The sequence below is a fragment of the Balaenoptera physalus genome, assembly GCF_965194825.1.
Source record: "Balaenoptera physalus genome assembly, chromosome: 7".
NCBI classification, from domain to species: domain Eukaryota; kingdom Metazoa; phylum Chordata; class Mammalia; order Artiodactyla; family Balaenopteridae; genus Balaenoptera; species Balaenoptera physalus.
In genome coordinates, this window is record NC_138886.1 from 92,623,185 (window position 1) to 92,646,737 (window position 23,553).

General features: G+C 36.3%; 1 protein-coding gene across 8 annotated transcripts in view; it reads left to right on the forward strand.

Annotated features, from left to right (window-relative positions):
• Positions 1-23,553, forward strand: part of LOC309664484 (uncharacterized protein) — a 104,035-nt gene that overhangs the window by 7,577 nt on the left and 72,905 nt on the right. The gene's annotated exons all lie outside the window — the stretch shown is intronic.

The following is a 23,553-nucleotide window of genomic DNA, read 5'->3' on the forward strand; positions in this document are numbered from 1 at the left end:
TGGCCCCTCTTCGTGCAGATGGGTTCAGGGTGTCTGTACCTAGGCAGGTTCACACTCCTTCAGCATTTGTGTGGTCCTGGCATATGGGTCTTGAGATGAGTGAGCCTGGTGGACAAACGGCCATGTAGAGCAGCAGCAGTGTATTAATCAAGTTTTCATTTTCTGTATTTTGTGATGTTTTGACATCTTAAGAAGCTGTCTGGCCAGGGAGAGACTGCCCCACACTGGGCTAGCAAAGGGCTCTCTGGGAGCTTGTCTTTCATATGCAAATCAACCAACCAGTCTGGGGTCTAGAGCCTCAATTACCCCATTTATCTAACTTACACACTAAGCAAATATTTCCCCTGACCTAAAATGTCCCAGGGTCAGGTACCAGGCAACTAGGGACCACACCTATAGCCTAAAACCCACCAGAATTATTCAAACTAAGCAATCCTAAATTGTTTACTCTGCCCTCCCTTACATTTTCTGTCAAAATTCCAATAAACGCTCTGGCATAGGCTTTCTCCTTGTTCCTGCTTCTGCCTCCTGACCAAATCTGGTACTTACCCACTAGCCCTGTGTGGTGTTGCATGTCCCCTTCTTTCAGGAAATGTAACTAATGAGTTTCAGAGGCATTGGCCTCTCTGTATCATCACTTGGTCACCTCCGTAAATTAAATCCTGGACATAATTTTAGAACAGTTGGCACAGTGAGCAGAATGACTCAAGTGTTCAATGGAGGGGCCACCTCTGGGCTGCTCTTGGCTTTCTAACTGATTTTACCACACAGCAAGTTCTGCCTAAGATGGCACTGTTAGTTCTTGGTGCATTTGCACTTTGGCTGCTGCCACTTTGTGCTGTGTCTACCATATGCTGTATTCCAACTTAAATTGTTATAGGATCTTGAAGGAGTTGTCCTTAAGGTCCTTCTCAGCTCCTTCTGTAACTTAAAGGTGCTATAGTATAGGTCTGAAAAGGCTATAATTCACTAGTTGGCACCTTAGCCAGGACAGATTCATCTCATCAGTCTCTTTTTGTCTGAGATCAACATACCTGCTTTTTAGGCTGGTGACCCTAGGAGTGACTAGAATAACTAGTTAACATACAAGGCAGAGGCTTCTCCCAAAAGTGAGTGAGGGAGGCTTCCTCCAATAGACTGTGTTGGGATGCCAGTCTGATCAACTAAGCGAACAATGGTGGACTGCAGTTTTGTTTTGTTTTCCATCTTCATTGAGAAATAATTAACATATAACATTGAGTGAGTTTAAGGTATACAATGCGATGAGTTGCTACACATACATAATTGCAAAATGATTTCCACAGTATGGTTAGTTAACTTTTCCATTCCTTCACACAGTTACTTTGTGTGTGTGTGGTTAAGCCATTTGAGATCTACTCTCTTAGCAACTTTGAAGTATATGATACAGTATAGTTAACTGTAGTCACCATGCTGTACGTTAGATGACCAGAACTTATTCATCTTATAACTGGAAGTTTCCACCATTTGATCAACATCTCCCCATTTCCCCCAATTCCTAGACCTTGGCAACTACCATCCTACTCTCTTTCTGTGAGTTTCAGCTTTTTTACATTCCATGTATAAGTGATAGCACACAGTATTTGTCTTTCTGATTTATTTCACTTAGCATAATGCCCTCATGGTCAATCCATGTTGCTCAAAAGGCAAGATTTCATTCTTTTTCTTGGCTAAATAATATTCCATTGTGTGTATATCTATATATATAGATATATTTGTCACATCTTCTTTAACCATTCTTCTGTTGATGGACACTAAGGTTGTTTCCATATCTTGGCTATTGTGAATAATGCTTCAGTGAATATGGGAGTGCAGATATTTCTTTGAGATAGTAATTTTATTCCATTTCCTTTGGCTATATATCCAGAAGTGGGATTGCTGGATCATATGGTAGTTCTCTTTTTAATTTTTTGAGCATACTGTTTTGCATAATGGCTGTACCAATTTACATTCCCACCAACAGTGTACAAGCATTCCTTTTCCTCCACTTTTATCTTTTCTTTTTTATGATAGCCATTCTAATACGTTTGAAGTGATATCTTATTGTGGTTTTGATTTGTGTTTCATTAATGATTATTGATGTTGAGCATCTTTTCATACACCTGTTGGTCATTTATATGTGTTCTTCGGAAAACTGTCTATTTAGATCTTCTGTCCATTTTTAAATTGAATTGCTTGGTTTTTTGCTGTTGGGTTAAATGAATTTCTTATGTATTTTGGATATTAACCCCTTATTAGTTTGTGTACAAATATTACTCTCATTCCATATGTTGCCTTTTCATTTTGTGAATTGTTTCTTTGCTGTACAGAAGGTTTTTAGTTTGATGTAGTCCCATTTTTTAATTTTTGTTTTGTTGTTTGTGCTTTTGATGTCATATCACTAAGACAAATGTCAAGGAGCTTCTACCCTATGTTCTCTTCTAGGAGTTTTACAGTTTCAGGTCTTATGTTTATGTCTTTAATCTATTTTGAGGTAATTTTTGTGAGTGGTGTAAGTTAAGAGTCCAGCTTCTACACGTGATATCCAGTTTTCCTAACACCATTATTTGAAGAGACTATCCTTTCCCCAGTGAGTATGTTTGGCTCCCTTGTCAAACAATAATTGACTGTATATGTGTGGGTTTATTTCCGGGCTGTCTACTCTGTTCCATTGTTTTATGTGTCTGTTTTTATGCCATACTCTTTTGATTACTATAACTTTGTAATAAGGTTTGAAAACAGGAAGTGTGGTAACTCCAGCTTTGTTTATTCTTTGTCAAGATTGCTTTGGGTTTTCGTGGTCTTTGTGGTTCCATTTGAATTTTAGGATTGTTTTTTCTATTTCTGTGAAAAATGCCCTTGGAATTTTGATAGGAATGACGTTGAATCTGTAGATGGCCTTGGGTAATGTGGATATTTTAACAATGTTAATTCTTCTGATCCATGAACATGGGGTATCTTTCCATTTATTTGTGTCTGTCAAATTCTTTCATCAAAGTCGTATAGTTGCAGTGTACAGATCTTTTGCCTCCTTGGTTAAATTTGTTCCTAAGTATTTAATTATTTTGGATGCTATTATAAATAAGATTGTTTTCTCTATTTCTTTTTCAGATATTTGGTTGCTAGTGTATAGAAATGCAATTGATATCTGGATGTTGATTTTTGTATCCTGGAACTTTACTGAATTTTAAAAATTAGTGCTAACAGTTCTTGATGGAGTCTTCAGGATTTTTTATCTATGAGATCATAAATCTGCAAACAGATTTACTCCTTTCTTTCTGATTTGCATGCCTTTTATTTCTTATTTTTGCCTGACTTCTCTGGTTGGGACTTCTGGTATCATGTTGAATATGTGTGGTGCCACTCTGGGTACCCTTGTCTTGTTTTCTTGTTTCTGATCTTAGAGGAAAAGCTTTCACCCTTCCACTCTTGAGTGTGATTTTAGCTGTAGGATTGTTGAATATGACCCGTATTCTATACTCAATTTGTGAAGAGTTTTTTTTTTTATCATGAAAGGATATTTTGTTTCATCAAATGTTCTTTCCCCGTCTATTGCGATGATTATATTATTTTTATCTTTCATTTTATTAGTGTGGTGTATCACATTTATTGATTTGCATATGTTGAACCATCCTTGCAGCACAGGGATAAATTCCACTTGATCATGGTGTATGATCCTTTTAATGTGCTGTTCAATTTTTTTCTATTGTTTTTCTGGTCTCTATTTCATTTGATTCTGCTCTGATTTTTGTTGTTTCCTTTCCTCTGCTAACTTTTGGTGTAGTTTGTTCTTTTCTGTAAATTTTTTGATGTGTGAAGTTAGGTTGTTTATTTGAGATATTTATTTTTTCTTAACATAGTCATATATTGTTACAAACTTCTGTTAGAACTGCTTTTGCTGCTTCCCATAAGTTTTAGTGTGTTGTGTTTCCATTTTCATTTGTTTTAAGATATTTTATTTCTGTTTTGATTTCTTCTTTGACCCACTGGTTGTTGAAGAGTGTGCTGTTTAATTTCCACATATTTCTGAGTTTTTCAGTTTTTCTACTGTTAATTGATTTCTAGTTTCATACCGTCATGTTTTGAAAAGTTGTTTGGTATCAATTCAGTTTTCTTAAGCTTGCTGAGAATTGTTTTGTGAGCTAGCATATGATCTATCCTGGAGAATGTTCCATGTGCACTGGAGAAGAATATGTATTCCACTGCTCTTGGATGGAATATTCTGCATATGTCTGTTAGGTCCATTTGGCCTGAGGTATAGTTTGAGTCCAGTGTTTCCTTATTGATTTTCTGTCTATATGGTCTGTTCATTGTTAAAAGTGGGATAGTAAAGTCTTCTACTATTATTGTATTGTTGTCTATTTCTGCCTTCTTCACTGTTAATATATTTGGGTGCTCCAATGTTGGGTGCATATGAATTTACGATTGTTATATTCTCTTGGTGAATCAACCCCTTTATCATTATGTAATGATCTTCTTTGTCTCTTGTTACAGTGTTTGAGTTAAAGTCTCTTTGTCAAAGATGCAGACATAGAGAATGGACTTGAGGACATGGGGAGGGGGAAGGGTAAGCTGGGAAGAAGTGAGAGAGTGGCATGGACATATATACACTACCAAATGTAAAATAGATAGCTAGTGGGAAGAAGGCACATAACACAGAGAGATCAGCTCGGTGCTTTGTGTCCATCTAGAGGGGTGGAATAGGGAGGGTGGGAGGGAGATGCAAGAGGGTGGAGATATGGGGATGTATGTATATGTATAGCTGATTCACTTTGTTATACAGCAGAAACTACCACATCATTATAAAGCAATTATACTCCAATAAAAATGTTAAAAGAATTAAGTAAAGTCGTTTGTCTGATATACGTATAGCTATCCATGGTCTCATGTTGTTTGCATTTTCAGGAAATATTTTTTTTTCCCTTCACTTTCAATCTGTATGTGTCTTTGAATCTGAAGTGAGTTTTCTGTAGGGAGCATTTAGTTGGATCTTTTTTAAAAAAAAATCCAGCTCCTCTGTCTTTTGACAGGAGAATTTAATCCATTTATATTTAAAATAACTGTTGATGGGTAAGGACTTACTAATGCCATCTTATTAATATTTTTCTGACTCTTTTGTAGTTCCATTGTTCTTTCTTCCTCTCTTGCTTTCTTTGTGAATTGATGATTTCCTGTAATATAAGCTTTGATTCTTCTCTCTTCAACTGTTATGTATCTATTGTAGGTTTTTGCTATGTGGTTACCATGAACCTTACATAATACATAGATGTAACAGTTTATTTTAAGTTGATGACAACTTAACTTCAATTGCATACCAAAATGCTACCCTTTTACTCCCCGACCCCACATTTTATGTTTTTCATGTCAAAATTTACCTCTTTGTATATTTTTACAAATTAATATTATTGTCATTTTTAATAATTTTGTCCTTTAACCTTTATACTAAAGTGATTAACACAACACTGTATTACAATATTATAGTATTCTGAATTTGTCTATATACATACCTTTACCAGAATGTTTTATATTTTCATATGTTCTCATGTTAGTAATTACCGTCATTTCCTTTCAGCTTGAAGAAATCCTGTCAGCATTTTTTGTTACTGGTTTATTTCACTTAACATAATGTATTCAAGGTTTGTCTATGTTGCAGCATATTACAGAATTTCCTTCCTAAAAAGGAAGTTTTTAGAATAAAGCAACGAAATATTCCATTGTAAGTATATACCACATCTTGCTTATTCATTCCTCATTTAAAGGGCACTTGAGTTACATCCATGTTTTAAATAATATGAATAATGCTGCTAGGAATGTGAGTGTACAAATATCTCTTCAAGACCCTACTTTGTTTTTAGTATATACCCAGAGGTGGAATTTCTAGGTAATATGGTAATTCTACTTTTAATTTATTGAGGAACCTCCACACTTTTTTCCATTGTAGCTGTACCATTTTAAATTCCCACTGACAGTGCACAGGGGTGCCAATTTCACCACATCATTGTCAGTACTCGTTGTTCTCTAAGAAGTCATTACCAAATCAAATATCAAATATCAAATATCTGGTATTTTGTCTTGTGTTTTCTTCTAAGAGTTTTGTTGTTTTAGGTCTTATATTTATGTTCTTGATCCATTTTGAGTCAATTCTGTATATGGTGTTAGGTAAGGATCAAATGTCATTCTTTTGTATGTGTATATCCATTTTCAACAGCACCATTTGTTGGAAAGACTACCCTTTACCCATTAAATGGTCTTGGTATTCTTGTCAAAAATCATTTGATTGTATATGTATTTATTTCTGGTCTCTGTAATCCACTCCATTGCTCTATATGTCTGTCTTTATGCCAATACTATATTGTTTTGATTACTGTAGCTTTGTAATAGGTTTTGAAACCAAGAAGTGTGAGCCCTCCAGTTTTGTTTTTTTCAAGATTTTTTGGGGCTGTCTGAGGTCCCTTGAAATTCCATATGAATTTTAGGCTAGGTTTTTTTCTATTTTTGCAAAAATATCTTTGGGATATTGATAAGTATTACATTGAATCTGTGGATAACTTTGGGTAATAGTGACATTTTAACAATATTAAGTCTTTCAATCCATGAAACTGGGATGTATTTCCATTTATTTATGTCTTCTTTTATTTCTTTTAGCAATGTTTTGTAGTTTTCATTTTGCAAATCTTTCACTTTTGTAGTTAAACTAATCCCTAAGTATTTTATTCTTTTTGATGCTATTGTAAATGGGTTTAAAATTTTTTTCTTTTTCAAATTGCTCACTGCTTGTGCATAGAAATGCAACTGATTTTTGTGTGTTGACTTTATATCCTGCCACTTTGCTGAATTCATTTATTAGTTCTAACTTTTTTGATGTGGAATCTTAGGGTTTTCTAGATATAAGATCATATTAATTGCAAACAAAGATAATTTTAGTTCTTCCTTTCCAATTTAGAAGCCTTTAATTTCTTTTTCTCGCCTAATTGCTCTGGCTAAAACTTCCAGTACTATGTTGAATAGACGTGGTGAAAGTGGGCATCCTGGCCTTGTTCCTGATCTTAGAGGAAATGCTTTCAGTTTTTCACCATTAAGAATTACGATGGCTGTGGGTTTTTCATGTATAGCTTTTATTATGTGGAGGTACTTTCTTTCTATTCCTATTTTGTTCAGGGTTTTAATCATGAAAGGCTGTTGAATTTTGCTAAATGACTTTTCTGCATCATTCAGATGTTCATGTGTTTTTTCTTTCATTTTGTTGATGTGGCATATTGGTTGATTTTTGTTTGTTGAAGCATCCTTGAATTCCAGGAATAAATCCCAATTGGTCATGGGGTAAAGTTCTTCCAATATATGCTAAATTCTGTTCACTAGTATTTTCTTGAGGATTTTTGCACCAATGTTTGTAAAGGTTATTGATCTGTAGTTTTCTTATAGTGTTTGTCTTGCTTTAGTATCAGAGTTATTTTGGCCTCACAGAATGAATTAGGATGTGTTTCCTCCTCTTCAATTATTTGGAAAAGTTTGAGAAGGATTAGTGTTCTTCTTTAAATGTTTGGTATAATTTGCCAGTGAAGCCATCAGGTCCAGGGCTTTTCTTTTTTGGAAGATTTTTGATTATTGATTCAATCTCCTTACTACTTAGAGTTCTGATTGTCTGTATCTTTTTTGGGGGAGAGGTGTATGAATTTACCTCTAGATACCTTTTTGTTTGTTTGTTTTTGGCTGTGCTGCGTGCCTTGCAGGATCTCAGTTCCCTGACCAGGGACTGAACCCAGGCCATGGCAGTGAAAGCACCAAATCCTAACCACTGGACTGCCAGGGAACCCCCACCACCCCGTTTTTTTTCTTTTCTTTTTTTTAGTTGCGATATAGTTGATTTACAATATCATATTGGTTTCAAGTGTACAACATAGTTATTAAACATATTTACAGATTATACTCCATTTATAGTTATTTTAATATATTGGCTATATTCCCTGTGTTGTGCAATATTCTTGTAGCTTATTTATTTTATACATATTAGTTTGTATCTCTTAATCCCCTACCTTAATCTTGCCCCTCCCCCCTTCTCTCTAGGTAGGTAATCACTAGTTTCTTAGTGATTAGGTAATCACTAGTTTCTTCACTAGTTTCTTCTCTGTATCTGTGCATATATTTCTGTTTTGTTATTTTCATTCATTTGTTTTATGTTTAGATTCCATGTAACAGTGATAACACACAGTATTTGTTTTTCTCTGTCTGACTTACTTCACTTACTTCATAATACACTCCAGCTCTATCCATGTTGTTGCAAATGGCAAGATTTCATTCTTTTCTATGGGTGAGTAATATTACATTGTATACATATGCCATATTTTCTTTATCCATTCATCTGTTGATGGACACTTAGGTTGTTTCCACATCTTGGCTATTGTAAATAATGCAGCTATGAATATAGAGGGGCATGTTATCATTTAAAATTAGTGTTTTCCTTTTCTTGGGATATATACCCAGGAGTGGAATTGCTGGATCATATGGTAGCCCTATTTTTAATTTTTTGAGGAACTGCCATACTGTTTTCCACAGTGGCTGCACCAATTTACATTCCTACCAACAATGTACAAGGGTTCCCTTTATTCCACATCCTCGCCAACATTTGTTACTTGTGTTCTTTTTGCTGATAGCCATTCTGACAGGTGTGAGGTGATATAGAAAACATCAATGAAGCTAAAAGCTGGTCTTTGAAGAGGTAATCAACGTTGATAAAACTTTAGCCAGACTCATCAACAAAAAAGGAAGAGGGCCCAAATCAATAAAATCAGAAATGAAAAAGGAGAAGTTACAACCGATGCCAGAGAAATACAAAAGATCATAAGAAACTACTGCAAACAACTATTAAAGTGGACATTAAAATGGACAATCTAGAAGAAATATGCAAATTCCTAGGAATGTACAGTCTCCCAAGACTGAACCAGGAAGAAATTACCAGTAGTGCAATTGAATCAGTAATTTTAAAACTCCCAACAAACAAAAGTCCAGGAACAGATTGCTTCACAGGTGATTCTACCAAACATTTAGAGAAGACTTAACACTCATCCTTCTCAAACTATTCCAAAACCTGCAGAGGAAAGAAGACTTCCTAACTCATTTTATGAGGCCACCATCACCCTGATGCCAAAACCAGACTAAGATATCACAAGAAAATTACAGGCAAATATCACTGATGAACATAGACGCAAAAATCCTTAATAAAATGTTAGCAAACTGAATCCAACAATACATTAAAGGGTTCACACACCATGATCAAGTGGGATTTATTCCAGGGATGCAAGGATTTTTCAGTATCCACAAATCAATCAATGTGATACACCATATTAACAAATTGAAGATTAAAAAACATATGGTCCTCTCAATTAATGCAGAAAAAGCTTTTGACAAAATTCAACATCCATTTATGATAAAAACTCTCCAGAAAGTGAACTTAGAGGGAACATACCTCAACATAATAAAGGGCATATATGACAAACCCACAGCTAACGTCATACTCAATGGTGAAAAGCTGAAGACATTTCCTCTAAGATCAGGAACAAGACAAAACCACCCACTCTCACCACTTTTATTTAACATAGTATTGGAAGTCATTCTGGTTTTGATTACATTTCTCTAAAGGTTAGTGATTTTGAGTATCTTTTCATGTACCTATTGGCCATGTGTATTTCTTCTTTGGAAGAATGTCTATTGAGGTCTTTGGCCCATTTTTTAATCAGATTGTTTGTTTTTTTAGTATTGTACAAGCTGTTTATATATTATGGATATTAACTGCTTATCAGTCATATCATTTGCAAATATTTTCTCCCATTCAGTATGTTATATTTTTGTTTTTTTGTCATTTTGTTTTGTCAATGATTTCCTTTGCTGTGCAAATGCTTTTAAGTTTAATTAGGTCCTATTTGTTTATTTTTGCTTTTACTTCCATTGCCTCAGGAGACATATGCAAAAAATTATTGCTACTATTTATGTCAAAGAGTGTTCTGCCTATGTTTTCTTCTAGGAGTTTTATGGTCTGTAGTCTTATGTTTAATTATTTAATTTGTTTTGAATTTATTGTATATGGTGTGAGAAAAAGTTCTGATTTCATTCTTTTATATGTAGATGTCCAGTTTTACAAGCGCCACTTATTGAAGAGACTGTCTCTTCTCCATTAAATATTCTTGCCTCCTCTATCATTGATTAATTGACCACAAGTATGTGGATTTATTTCTGGGCTTCCTATTCTGTTCCATTGATCTCTGTGACTGTTTTTGTGCCAGTACCATGCTCTTTTGATTACTGTAGCTTTATAGCATATTCAGAAGTCAGGGAGTGTGATAACTCCAGCTGTGTTCTTCTTTCTCAAGATTGTTTTGGCTATTTAGACGTCTGTTGTGTTTTCATACAAATTTTTAAATTATTTGTTCTAGTTTTGTGAAAAATTTCATTGTTACTTTGATAGGGATTGCATTGAATCTGTAGATTGCCTTGGATAGTATGGTCATTGTCACAATATTAATTTTTCCAATCCATGAACATGATATATCTTTCCATTTCTTTGTGTCATCTTCTATTTCTTTCATGAGTATCTCATAGTTTTCCAAGCACAGGTCTTTTACATACTTAGGTAGTTTTATTTCTAGGTACTTTTTTGTTTTTGATGTGATTGTAAATGGGATTGTTTCCTTAATTTCCCTTTCTGATATCAACAGATATCAACAGATTTCTGTATATTAATTTGGTATTCTGCAACTTTACTGAATTCATTGATGAGCTCTAGTAGTTTTTTCATGATGCCTTTAGGATTTTCTATGTATATTATCATGTTATCTGCAAACAGTGACAGGTTTACTTCTTCTTTTCCAATTTGGATTCCTTTTATTTCTTTCTTTTTTCTGATTGCTGTGGCTAGATCTTCTAATACTATGTTGAATAAAAGTGGCAAGAGTGGGCGTTTTTGTCTTGTTCCTGATCTTAGAGGAAAAGCTTTCAGGTTTTCACCACTGAGTATGACGTTAGCTGTGGGTTTGTCATATATGGCCTGTATTATGTTGAGGTGTGTTCCCTCTAAGTTCACTTTCTGAAGTTTTAATCATAAATGGATGCTGAATTTTGTCAAAAGCTTTTTCTGCATTAACTGAGATAACCATATGTTTTTTTACTATTCAATTTTTTAATATGGTGCATCATATTGATTTATTTTCAGATATTGAACCATCCTTGTATCCCTGGGATAAATTCCACTTGACCGTGGTGTATTATCCTTTTAATGTATCATTGGATTTGGTTTGCTAAAATTTTATTAAGGATTTTTGCATCTATGTTCATCAGTGATATTGGCCTGTAATTTTCTTTTTTTGTGATATCTTTCTCCGGTTTTGTTATCAGGGTGATGCTGGCTTCCTAACATGAGTTTGGAAGCCTTTCTTCCTCCTCAGGTTTTGGAATAGTTTGAGAAAAATAAGTGTTAACTCTTCTCTAAATGTTTGGTAGAATTTGCCTGTGAGCCATCTGTTCCTGGACTTTTGTTTGTGGGAGTTTTAAAATTACTGATTCAATTTCATTACTGGTAATTTGTCTGTTTATGTTTTCAAGGAGATTACACATTTCTAGGAATTTGTCTATTTCTTCTAGGTTGTCCATTTTATTGTACAAATACATATTTGTAGTAATTGCTTAAGATTCTTTTTATTTCTGTGGTGTTGGTTATAACTTCTTTTTCATTTCTAATTTTATTGATTTGTGCCCTCTCTTTTTCTTGATGAGTTTGAGTAAAGGTTTATCAATTTTGTTTATGTTTTCAAAGAACCGGTTCTTAGTTTCATTTTCTGTTTCATTTTCTGTTTTATTAGTTTCATTTTCTGTTTCATTTTCTGTTTTATTAGTTTCATTGTTTCATTTTATTAGTTTTCTGTTTTATTAATTTCATTGTTTCATTTTCAGTTTCATTTTCTGTTTTATTAGTTTCTATACCACTTATTTCTGCCTTGATCTTCTACTACATTTGGGTTTTGTTTGTTCTTCTTGTCCTGGTTCCTTTAGGTGTAAGGTTAGGTTGTTTATTTGAGATTTTTCTTGTTTCCCAAGGTAAGCTTGTGTCATTGTAAACTTCCCTCTTAGAAGTGCTTTTGCTGTGTCCCATTGATTTTGGATCGTTGTGTTTTTGTTTTCATTTGTCTCCAGGTGTTTTTAAAACTTTCTTCTTTGATTTGTTCAGTGATCCATTGGTTGTTTAGTAGCATATCATTTAGCCTTCACATGTTTGCATTTTTTGCAGTTTTTTTCTTATAGTTGATTTTTAGTGCCATAGCCTTATGGTGTGAAAAGATGCTTGATATGATTTCAATTTTCTTAAATGTACCAAGACTTGTTTTGTGGTCCAGCATGTGATCTACCCTGAAGAATGTTCCATGTGCACTTGAAAAGGATGTGTATCCTGATGCTTTGGGTTGGAATGTTCTGTATATATCCATTAAGTCTATCTAGTCTAATGTGTCATATAAGGCCTGGAGGCCTGGTTTTTCATACTGATTTTCTGTCTGGATGATCTGTTGATGTAAGTGAGGAGTTAATGTCCCCTAATATTATTGCGTTACTGTCAATTTCTCCTTTTATATCTGTTAATACTTGCTTTAGTTAATTAGATTGTCTCATATTGGGTGCATATATATTTACAATTGTTATTCTTTTTGGATTGCTCCCTTGATCGTTATGAAATGTCCTTTTTTGTCTCTTGTAACAATCTTTGATTTAAAGTCTATTTTGTCTGATATAAGTATTGCTACCCCATCTTCCTTTAGGTTTCCATTGGCCTGGAATACTTTTTTACATCCTTTCATTTTCAGTCTGTGTGTCTTTAAATCTGAAGTGAGTTTCTTGTAGGTAGCATGTACGTGGGTATTGTTTTTATATCCATTCAGTTACTCTATATATTTTGATTAAAGCATTTAGTCCATTTATGTTTAAAGTAATTATTTTGTTAATTGTTTTGGGTTGTTTTGTGGTTTTTTTTCTTATTTTCTCTCTGCTTATGTTATCTGATGACTGTCTTTAGTGTTCTATTTTGATTCCTTTCCTTTTTCTGGGCGTGTGTCAGTTATAGATTTTTGTTTTATGGTTACCACAAGTTTTGTATATAGAACTCTATATGTATAAATGATTTTTAAAATTTGTTGATCTCTTAATTTCAAACACTTTTAAATTACTCTGCATTTTTACCCTCTTCTCACGATAACTGTTTTTGACATCATATTTTACATCTAATTTTTTGTGTATCCCTGAAGTTCTTATTGTTGGTCTAGACTTTCATAATTTCATGTTTCTAGTGTCGCCTTTTCTTTTTTGTTTAGAGAAATCCTTTAAACATTTCTTGTAAAGCTGGTTTAGTGGTGCTGAACTCTTAGGTTTTGCTTGTCTGTAAAACTTTTTTAATCTCTCCATCAAATCTGAATGAGAGTCTTGCTGGGTAGAGTATTCTTGGTTGTAGGTTTTTCCCTTCATCACTTTAAATATATCATGTCACTCCCCTTGAGGTCTGCAGAGTTTCTGCTGAAGTCAGCTGATAGCTTTATGAATGTTTCCTTGTATGTAACTCGTTGCTTTTCCCTTGCTGCTTTTAATATTCTCTCTTTATCTTTATTTTTTTCTCATTTTAGTTACAATTTGTCTTGGTATGGTCCTCTTTGGGTTGATCCTGTTTGGGACTCTGATTCCTGGACTTGAAAGTCTGTTTCCTTTCCCAGGTTAGAGAAGTTTTCAGCAGTTATGTCTTCAAATACATTCTCTGCCCCTTTCTCTCTCCTCCATCTGGGACCTCTATAATGTGAATGCTGGTACATTTGATGTTGTTCTAGAGGTCTCTTAGACCATCTAATATTTTTTTGCTCCTTTTTCGTTTCTCTGTTCAGCATCAGTGATTTCCACTACTCTGTCTTCCAGCTCACTGATCCATTCCTCTGTATCATTTATTCTACTGCTGATTCCTTCTAGTGTATTTATCATTTTAGTTACTGTATTCTTCATCTCTCTTTGATTGTTCTTTATGTTTTCTCTTTGTTAAAAATGTCTATTTCTTCTCACTCTGTTCATCCGTTTTTCTCTTCTCTTCTTCGATCATCTTTACGATTGTTACCTTGAACTCTTTCTTGGGTAGATTACTTTTCTCCACTTGGTTTTTCTTCTGGGTTTTTAATTTTGTGCCTTCATTTGGAATATGTTCCTCTGTCACCTCATTTTGCCTAACTTCCTGTTTTTATTTCTGTTTATCTGTTAAGTTGGTTACATTTCCCAACTTTGGAGAAGTGGCCTTTTGTAGGAGACATCCTATGCATCCCAGCGGTGTGCTCCCCTCTGGTCACCAAAGCTATATGCTCTAGGGCTGCTGCCTATGTGGGCTGCATAGGTCCTTCTGTTGTGTTGGGCTGACTACTAATGGGCAGTCTAGTAGGCTTGGCTGGCCCCCGGTATGGTTGGTTGCCAAGCCCTACCTTGTGTGGAGGCTGCCAGCTTCTGGTTGGCAGGGCCAGGTCATGAGGCAGCTAGTTGCTGAACCCTGGGGGATTCTAGGGCTAGTGCTGGCTTCCTGGCGGGTGGAGTCAGTGTCCAGGTGATCCTGAGCCTGTGCTTACCCTCTGATGGATGAAGCCAGGTCCTAGGGTTAATGCTGGGACATGGAGTTTGGCTGCAGGGCCCAGGGTTCCCAGAGCTGGTGTTGGACTGCTGGTGGGTTGAGCTGGTTCCTGACACAGCTGATTTCAGGGTTTGGGGTGTCCTGAAGCTTGTGGTGGCTGGAAGCTGGATGCAGCTGGGGCCCAGCCAGTCTGAGGGCCAGTGCAGGCCTGCTGGTATGTGAGCTGGGTCCATAGGCTGCAGGAGTACAGTTGCCATGGGGTCAGTGTCCACCTGCTGGTGGGTGAGGTTGGTCCCAAAGCTAAAGCAGGCTTGCTGACGGCCAGGGCTGTAGATTCTCTGGCTGGTGCCTGCATTCTGGTGCACACAGCTCGGTCCCAGGGTCTCTGACTGCAGGGCATTGGGGGTCCTAGGTTTGGTGTCTGTGCACTTGTGTGGGAAGCCAGGTTCTGGGCCCTCTGGAGGGCAGGTCCATGTCCAGGGGTAGCTATGGGCTATGGGGTTCTTTTTTTTTTTTTTTAAACTTTTTTTTTTAATTTTTTTTTTAAATTTTTATTTATTTATTTATTTTTAATTTATGGCTATGTTGGGTCTTCGTTTCTGTGCGAGGGCTTTCACTAGTTGTGGCAAGTGGGGGCCACTCTTCATCGCTGTGCGCGGGCCTCTCACTATCGCGGCCTCTCTTGTTGCGGAGCACAGGCTCCAGACACGCAGGCTCAGTAATTGTGGCTCACGGGCCCAGCCGCTCCGCGGCATGTGGGATCCTCCCAGACCAGGGCTCGAACCCATGTTCCCTGCATTGGCAGGCAGATTCTCAACCACTGCGCCACCAGGGAAGCCCAGGCTATGGGGTTCTTAAAGCAGCCTGTCTGCTGGTGGGTGGGGCTGTGTCCTGCCCAGTTAATACTTTGCCTGAGGCATCCCAGTGCTGGTGCCTACAGGCTGTTAGATGGGCAGGGGGTGGAGTTGGAGGTTGGTTCTTGGGGCTAATAAGCTAGAGGGAGTATTCCATAATGGTGCTTATCAGTACTGGTGTCCATGTAGTAGAATGAGCTCTCAAAAGTAGTTTCTGTCAATGTCTGTATTCCCAGGGTGAGTTCCACTTGCCTCCTGCCTCTCTAGGAGACTCTCCAAGATCAGCAGGTAGGTCTGACCCAGGCTTCTTTCAAATTACTGCTTCTGCCTTGGATCTTGTAGCATGTGATTTTGTGTGTGCCCTTTAGTAATGGAGTCTCTATTTCCCACAGCCCTCTGGGTCTCCCAAAGTTAAGTCCTGCTGCCCTTCAAAGCCAAATGTTCTGGGACCCCCAGGTGGAGGAGTCTGATGTGGGGCTCAGACCACTCACTCTTTGGAGATAACCTCTTCAATTATAATTATTCTCCAGTTTGTGGGTCACCCACCCATGGGTATGGGTCTTGACTATACCACCACTTAACCCCTTCTACCCACCTAGTTGTGGTTCCTTCTTCATATCTTTCTTTGTAGAAGCTCTTTTCTGGTAGGTTCTGGTCTTTTTGATAGGTGTTCTGTAAATAATTTAAATTTTGGTGTGCCTGTGAGAGTGGGTGAACTCAGAGTCTTTATACTCTACCATCATGGCTGATCCTTTTCAGATTGTTCTTTTTGTGTGTGATGTAGTCTTGGTAGGTTTTGTTTTTCTAGGGATTTGTCCATTTTATGTGTGTTATCCAATTGGTTCACATAAAATTGTTCATAGTTCTCTCTTGTAATCCTTTTTATTTCTGTAGATTTAGGAGTATTGTCCCCACTTTCACTTTTGATTTTAGCAATCTGAGTCTTCTATTTTTTAGTCCATCTAGCTAAAGATTTGTCAATTTTGTTGACGTTTTGCAAAGAATCAACTTTTGGTTTCATTGATTATCTCCATTTTTCTATTCTCTATTTCATTTACCTATGCTCTAATCTTTAGTATTTCCTTCCTTCTGCTAGGTTTGGATTTAGTTCATTCTTTTTATAGTTCCTTAAAGTTGTAAAGTTAGATTGTTGATTCAAGAAATTTCTTTTTTAATTTAACAAATTTCCCTCTTTACACCACTTTTGTGCATCCATAGGTTTTGGTATGTTGTGTTTTGTTTTCATTTATCTCTAAGTATTTTCTAATTTCCTTGTGATTTCTTCTTTGATTCACTGATTACTTAAAAGTGTATTATTTAATGTCCACAGTTTTGTGAATTTTCCAGTGTTCTTTATGTTATTGATTTCTAACTTCATTCCATTGTGGTCAGAGAAGATATTTTGTACGATACTTATCTTTTTAAAATCTTGAGAATTGATTTGTTGCCTGTCATATGGTCTACCCTGGCATATGTCCTATGTGCACTTGAGAAAAACGTGTGTGCAGTTGTTGTTGGAAGGAGTGTTCTGTATATGTCTATTAGATATAAATGGTTTATTGTGTTAAGTTCTCTATTTCCTTACTTGTCTTCTGTCTGGCTGTTCTATCCTTTATTTAAGAGCAGGATTAATATCGCCAACTATTACGGCAGAATTGTCTATTTCTCCCTTCTATTCAGTCAGTTTTTGCTTCATGTATTTCAATGGTCTGTCATTAGGTGCATAATTGTTTATAATTGTTACATCTTGCTGCATTGGGCCTTTATTAATGTATAGTAGCCTTCATTATTTCTTGTAAACTTTTTTGATTAAAGTATATTTAGTTTGATATAAGTATAGCCACTCCTGCATTCTTTTAGTTACTGTTTGCATGGAATATCATTTTCCATCCTTTTATTTTCAAACTGTTTGTGTTTTTGGATATCAAGTGAGTCTTTTGTAGACAGCATATAGGTGGGTAATGTATTTTTATCTCTTCTGCCAATCTCTATCTTTTGATTGGAGAATTTAATCCATTTACCTTTAAAGTAATTACTTGTAAGCAGGGACTTACTTCTGTAATTGTACTAATGTTTTCTATATGCCCTACAGCTTTTTCATTCCTCATTGACTACATTCCTGACTTCTTTTGCGTTTAGTTGGGTTTTCTCACAGTGAGATGTTTAAATTCCTTGTAAATTTTCTTTTGTTTATAATCTGTAGGTATTTTCTTTGTGGTTGCCATGGGGATTACATTTAATCATAAAGTTATAACATGCAAATTTGAATTTATAGCAGCTGAACTTCAATAACATAAAAACTCTGCTCCTTTACAACTCCATTCCCATCCCTTTTGGTTGTAGATATCACAAAATTACATCTTTATACATTGTGTGCTCCCAAACAAATGATTTAAATGCATTAGTCTCCTGAGTTATATAGAAAATAAGGTACAGTAATAATAGCTTTTATGTTAATTTTTTTTAAACATATTAATTTTTGTTTTTTGGGTTTTTTTTTTAGCAAACAAAAAATACAGTTATAGACCATTGTTAAAAAACTACTGGCTCTTGGGACCTCCCTGGCAGTCCAGTGGTTAATACTCTATGCTTCCACTGCAGGGGCTATAGGTTCAAACCCTGGTCAGGGAACTAAGATCCCGCATACTGCGTGACACAGCCAAGAAATTTTTAAAAAGTATACTACTGGCTCTTATAATTGCCCATGTATTTACCTTTATAGATATCTTTATTTCTGTATATGGTTTCAAATTATTGTCCAATGTCCTTTTGTTTCACCTTGCAGACTCCCTTGAGCATTTTTTTCAGGCAGATCTAATGGTCACAGACTCATTCAGCTTTTGTTTATCTGGGAAAATCTTGATTTATCCCTCACTATTCAAAGACAGTTTTGCCTAAATTGGATTCTGCCTGAATTTAGGATTCTGAATTGACAGGTTTTTTTTTTCTTTTAGCACTTTAAATACAAGCCCACTGTCTTCTGGACTCCAAAGTTTCTGATGAGAAATTTGCCACTAATCTTGTTGAGGATTCCTAGTATGTGATCCCTAGTATTCACTTCTCTCTTGCTCCCCTCATGATTTGCTCTTTGTGTTTGTCTTCCAAATAATTGATTATAATGTGTCTCGATGGGGGTCTTATTTTATTTCATTGTGGGTCTCTTGGAGTTCATTGAATTTCTTGACTGTTTATATTCACGACTTTCATCAAATTAGGAAGTTTTCAGCCACTATTTCTTCACATATTCTCTCTGCCCCTTTTTCTCTCTTCTCCTTCTGGGGCTTGCATGATGTGTATGTTGGTCTTTCTGTTGGTGTCCCATAGTTCTCTTAGGGTTCTCTTAGGGTCTCCTAGGGTATTCCTAGGGTCTGTTTGCTTTTTAAAATCTTTCTTCTTTCTGTTCCTCAAACTCAATAATTTCCATTTGTCTTATATTCAAGTTCACTGATTTTTTTCTTCTGCCTACTCAAATCTGCTTTTGAATCCCTCTAGTGAATTTTTCATCTAATTTATTGTACTTTTCAGCTCCAGAATTTAGTGTTTGGTCTCTTTTTAGGTTTCATTTCTCTATATTTATGTTTCCATTTTGTTAACACATTATTTTCTTGACTTTCCCCATGTCTTCCTTTAGTTCTTTGAACACCTTTAAGACAGTTTTTTAAAAGTCTTAGTCTAGTAGGTCTGCCATCAGGTCATTTTCAGGGACAGTTTCTGTTAACGTATTTTTTCCTTTGAATTAGCCATACTTTCCTGTCTCTTTGTATGCTCTTTGATTTTTTATTGAATACTGGCTATTTGAATCTAATGAGGTTGTAACTCAGAATATCAGATTCTCTCCCTCCCCCATGGTTTGCTTTTTTTGTTATTGTCTTGTTTGTTTATTTTATTGTTGTAGACTGTCTCTGTGGCAAGGATCAGCCTGAGGTGTAAACTTTAGTTCTTCTCAGGTCTTTTCTTAGTCTGCAACTTTTCCTGGGCATTTCTAGCTTTCCCCATATTTGAAGTTGTTTTTGAGTGTCTTAATGTCTCCTAAAAGGGGAAAAGTAGAAAAATGAAGAGGGGGAAAGAAAAGGTACTGGCCCTTTATATCCCATGGAAGTTACTTTAGCTGGAGGGGGAGGGGTTTGTAACAGTTACGGTAGGTACAACAAAAATGGCCACTGACTTCTTTGACTGCACCTCTGTGATCAGAAGCAGCAATCAGAAATCAGAGCACAGGTCCCTAATATTTGGAGCATAGGATCCTTTTTTCCCACCCTGACTCCCACAAGCTGTGTACAAGCTGCTTCAGGAGATGTGCACAGTTGCCTGCCATGTGCCTGGGGGTGGGGGATGGATAATTGCTACTATGCTAAGAGCTGAAATTGACTGAAGTTAAGCACAGTTTCCCATCCAAGCCTTCCCAGAATTCTTCATCACCAGATCTTGATAAAGTTTATTCCTGGGTCCACCTTCATAATTCTCAATTAGTACTTCTGGGGTGGGGCCTTAAAATGTGCACTTCTTTTTAGCTCTTTGCTGATGCTTATGTTGCTGTGATTTGCCCAAACTTTGAGAGGCACTGTTCTAGAACACTTCATTCTCTCTTTGGCAGTATCTAATCTGAAGTGAAACTCATTTAATGAGTTTGTAATTTAAGTTATATTTTTCAAGCCTGGGAATTCTGCTGGATTCTCTGCCCTAGATTATAATCTTACTTTTTTTTTTTACTTTTTCGTGTAAATTTTATTTTATTGATTTTTTTAAACTTTTTCTTTTATATAGGAGCATAGCCAATTAACAATGTTGTGATAGTTTCAGATGTACAGCAAAGCGACTCAGCCATATGTATACATGTATCCATTCTCCTCCAAACTCCCCTCCCATCCAGGCTGCTACATAACGTTGAGCAGAGTTCCCTGTGCTATACAGTATGTCCCTGTTGGTTATCTGTTTTAAATATAGCAGTGTGTACATGTCAATCCCAAACTACCTAATTATCCCTTTCCCCCACCCTTCCACCCTGGTAACCATAAGTTCGTTCTCTAAGTTAGTGAGTCTGTTTCTGTTTTGTAAGTAAGTTCATCTGTATCATTTCTTTTTAGATTCCGCATATAAGGGATATCATACGATATTTCTCTTTCTCTATCTGACTTACTTCACTCAATATGACAATCTCTAGGTCCTTCCATGTTGCTGCAAATGACATTATTTCATTCTTTTTAATGACTGAGTAATATTCCATTGTATATATATCCAGAGAAAAATATGGTCCAAAAGGATATGTGCACCCAAATGATCACTGAAGCACTGTTTACAATAGCCAAGACATGGAATCAACCTAAATGTCCATAGAGGAATGGGTAAAAGAAGATGTGGTACATATATACAATGGAATATTACAATCTTACATTTTAATTATTCAAATAATATTAAGGACATTTACTTTATATACATGCATAGTTATTTCATTATCTGTATCTCTGATTTTGTTTCAAAGGTCTTTTTGTTTGTTTTGGGTTATTTGGATATTGTCTTTTCTTATATCTGGTTATTTTTGTTTGAATACTAGAAATTGGTTTTGGAAAGTTGAAGAGGGAATTTGGATTTATAGTTGATTCTGGAAGGATACTCAGGCACTAGTAACCTCCAATCTTCTTAGTCCAATAAGAGATTGAGATGATTAAAAGCTGGGTTTTAATCTCTGTGTAAGCTGGGTTGTTTTCCACTTATCCTAACCCATGGTGTATAGCCAGTCCATGGTTTACAAGGGCCTTCTCCTTTGTGAGGATTTTAACATCAGTTTTTATATGTTAGTTCCATTAATATATCAGTTCCTCAGGTTTATCCTCAGGTTTTTTTGCTGCCATTTATAGAATTGGTAAATTCTTTTTTTTCTACAGGTAAAAAAAAAGTTAGGCTCTTGGAATATACCTCTAGAACTTTCTTCTCCTTCACAACAGATTTTAAAATATTCTGAAAAAAAAATATTCTGTATCATTTTTTAGTCATTTTCAGTGTGTTTATTGTTTAAAATTACCTGTTACTTCACCATTCTTAGAAGTTGAACCCTTGGCCTCTGTGTTCACTTTTGAAAATCGTCTCTTTGGCTGAATAACTGCATTAAATTTTTCATATAACATAAACTTTCAGTCTTATCCCTATTTCAAGGTCTGTGATTTTGAGCTGAGGCCCGGAAATTATTTTATAAACTCCCCAGTTGAATTAAATGCATAGCCAGTGTTTAAAACCCCTAACATATCCATTCTTTTTTTTTTTTTCCTTAGAAAATTATAGTGGTTTATTAGAAAAAGTAATCTCCAGTTAAGGAGTATTATAAAAAAAACAGATATAATTCAAATGAGAAAAGGATCAATACAGGGAATTCCCTGGTGGAGCAGTGGTTAAGAATCCACCTGCCAGTGCAGAGGACATGGGATTGAGCCCTGGTCTGGGAAGGTCCCACATGCCGTGCAGCAACTATGCCTGTGTGCTGCAATTACTGAGCCTGCGCTCTAGAGCCCACGAGCCACAACTGCTGAGCCTGTGTGCCAAAACAACTGAAGCCCACGTGCCTAGAGCCAGTGCTCCACAATAAGAGAAGCCACCACAATGAGAAGCCTGTGCCCTACAACAAAGAGTAGCCCCCACTCACCACAACTAGAGAAGGCCCACACACATCAACGAAGACCCAACACAGCCAAAAATTAAAAAAATAATAATAATAAATTTATTTTAAAAAAACCTTATTAAACAAAAAAGGATCAATTCACCAGGAAGACATAATTCCAAATATAGCATATCCATTCTTTTTTTTTTTAAACTTTTTATTGGAGTATAATTACTTTACAGTGTTGTGTTAATTTCTGCTGTGTAACAAAGTGAATCAGCTATATGCATACGCATATCCCCATGTCCCCTCCCTCTTACGACTCCCTCCCACCCTCCTTATCCCACCACTCTAGGTGGTCGCAAAGAACCAAGCTGATCTCCCTGTGCCATGCAGCTGCTTCCCACTAGCTATCTATTTTACATTTGGTAGTGTATATATGTCAATGCTACTCTCTAACTTTGTCCCAGCTTACCCTTCCCCCTCCCCATGTCCTCAAGTCCATTTTCTATGTCTGTGTCTTTATTCCGGTCCTGCCCCTAGGTTCATCAGAACCATATATTTTTTTTAGATTCCATATATATGTGTTACCATACAGTATTTGTTTTTCTTTTTCAGACTTACTCCACTCTGTATGACAGACTCTAGGTCCATCCACCTCAGTATAACTCAATTTCGTTTCCTTTTATGGCTGAGCAATATTCCATTGTGTATATGTGTCACATCTTCTTTATCCATTCATCTGTCAATGGACACTTAGGTTGCTTCCATGTCCTGGCTATTGTAAATAGTGCTGCAGTGAACATTGTGGTACATGACTCTTTTTGAATTATGGTTTTCACACGGTGTATGCCCAGTAGTGGGATTGCTGGGTCATATGGTAGTTCTATTTTTAGTTTTTTTTTTTTTTAAAGGATATAAGGGTAAATTTTTGTTTTAAATTTTTTTTAATTTTAAAAAAATTTTATTTTTTATTTATTATTTTTTCTGGCTGTGTTGGGTCTTCGTTTCTGTGCAAGGGCTTTCTCTAGTTGCGGCAAGCAGGGGCCACTCTTCATCGCGATGCACGGGCCTCTCACTGTCGTGGCCTCTCTTGTTGCGGAGCACAGGCTCCAGACGCGCAGGCTCAGTAGTTGTGGCTCATGGGCCTAGTTGCTCCGCGGCATGTGGGATCTTCCCAGACCAGGGCTCAAATCCGTGTCCCCTGCATTGGCAGGCAGATTCTCGACCACTGCGCCACCAGGGAAGCCCCTGTTTTTAGTTTTTAAAGAAACGTCCATACTGTTCTCTATAGTGGCTGTACCAATTTACATTCCCCCCAACAGTGCAAAAGGGTTCCCTTTTCTCCACACCCTCTCCATCATTTATTGTTTGTAGATATTTTGATGATGGCCATTCTAACCTGTGGGAGGTGATACCTCATTGTAGTTTTGATTTGCATTTCTCTAATGATTAGTGATGTTGAGCATCTTTTCATGTGTTTGTTG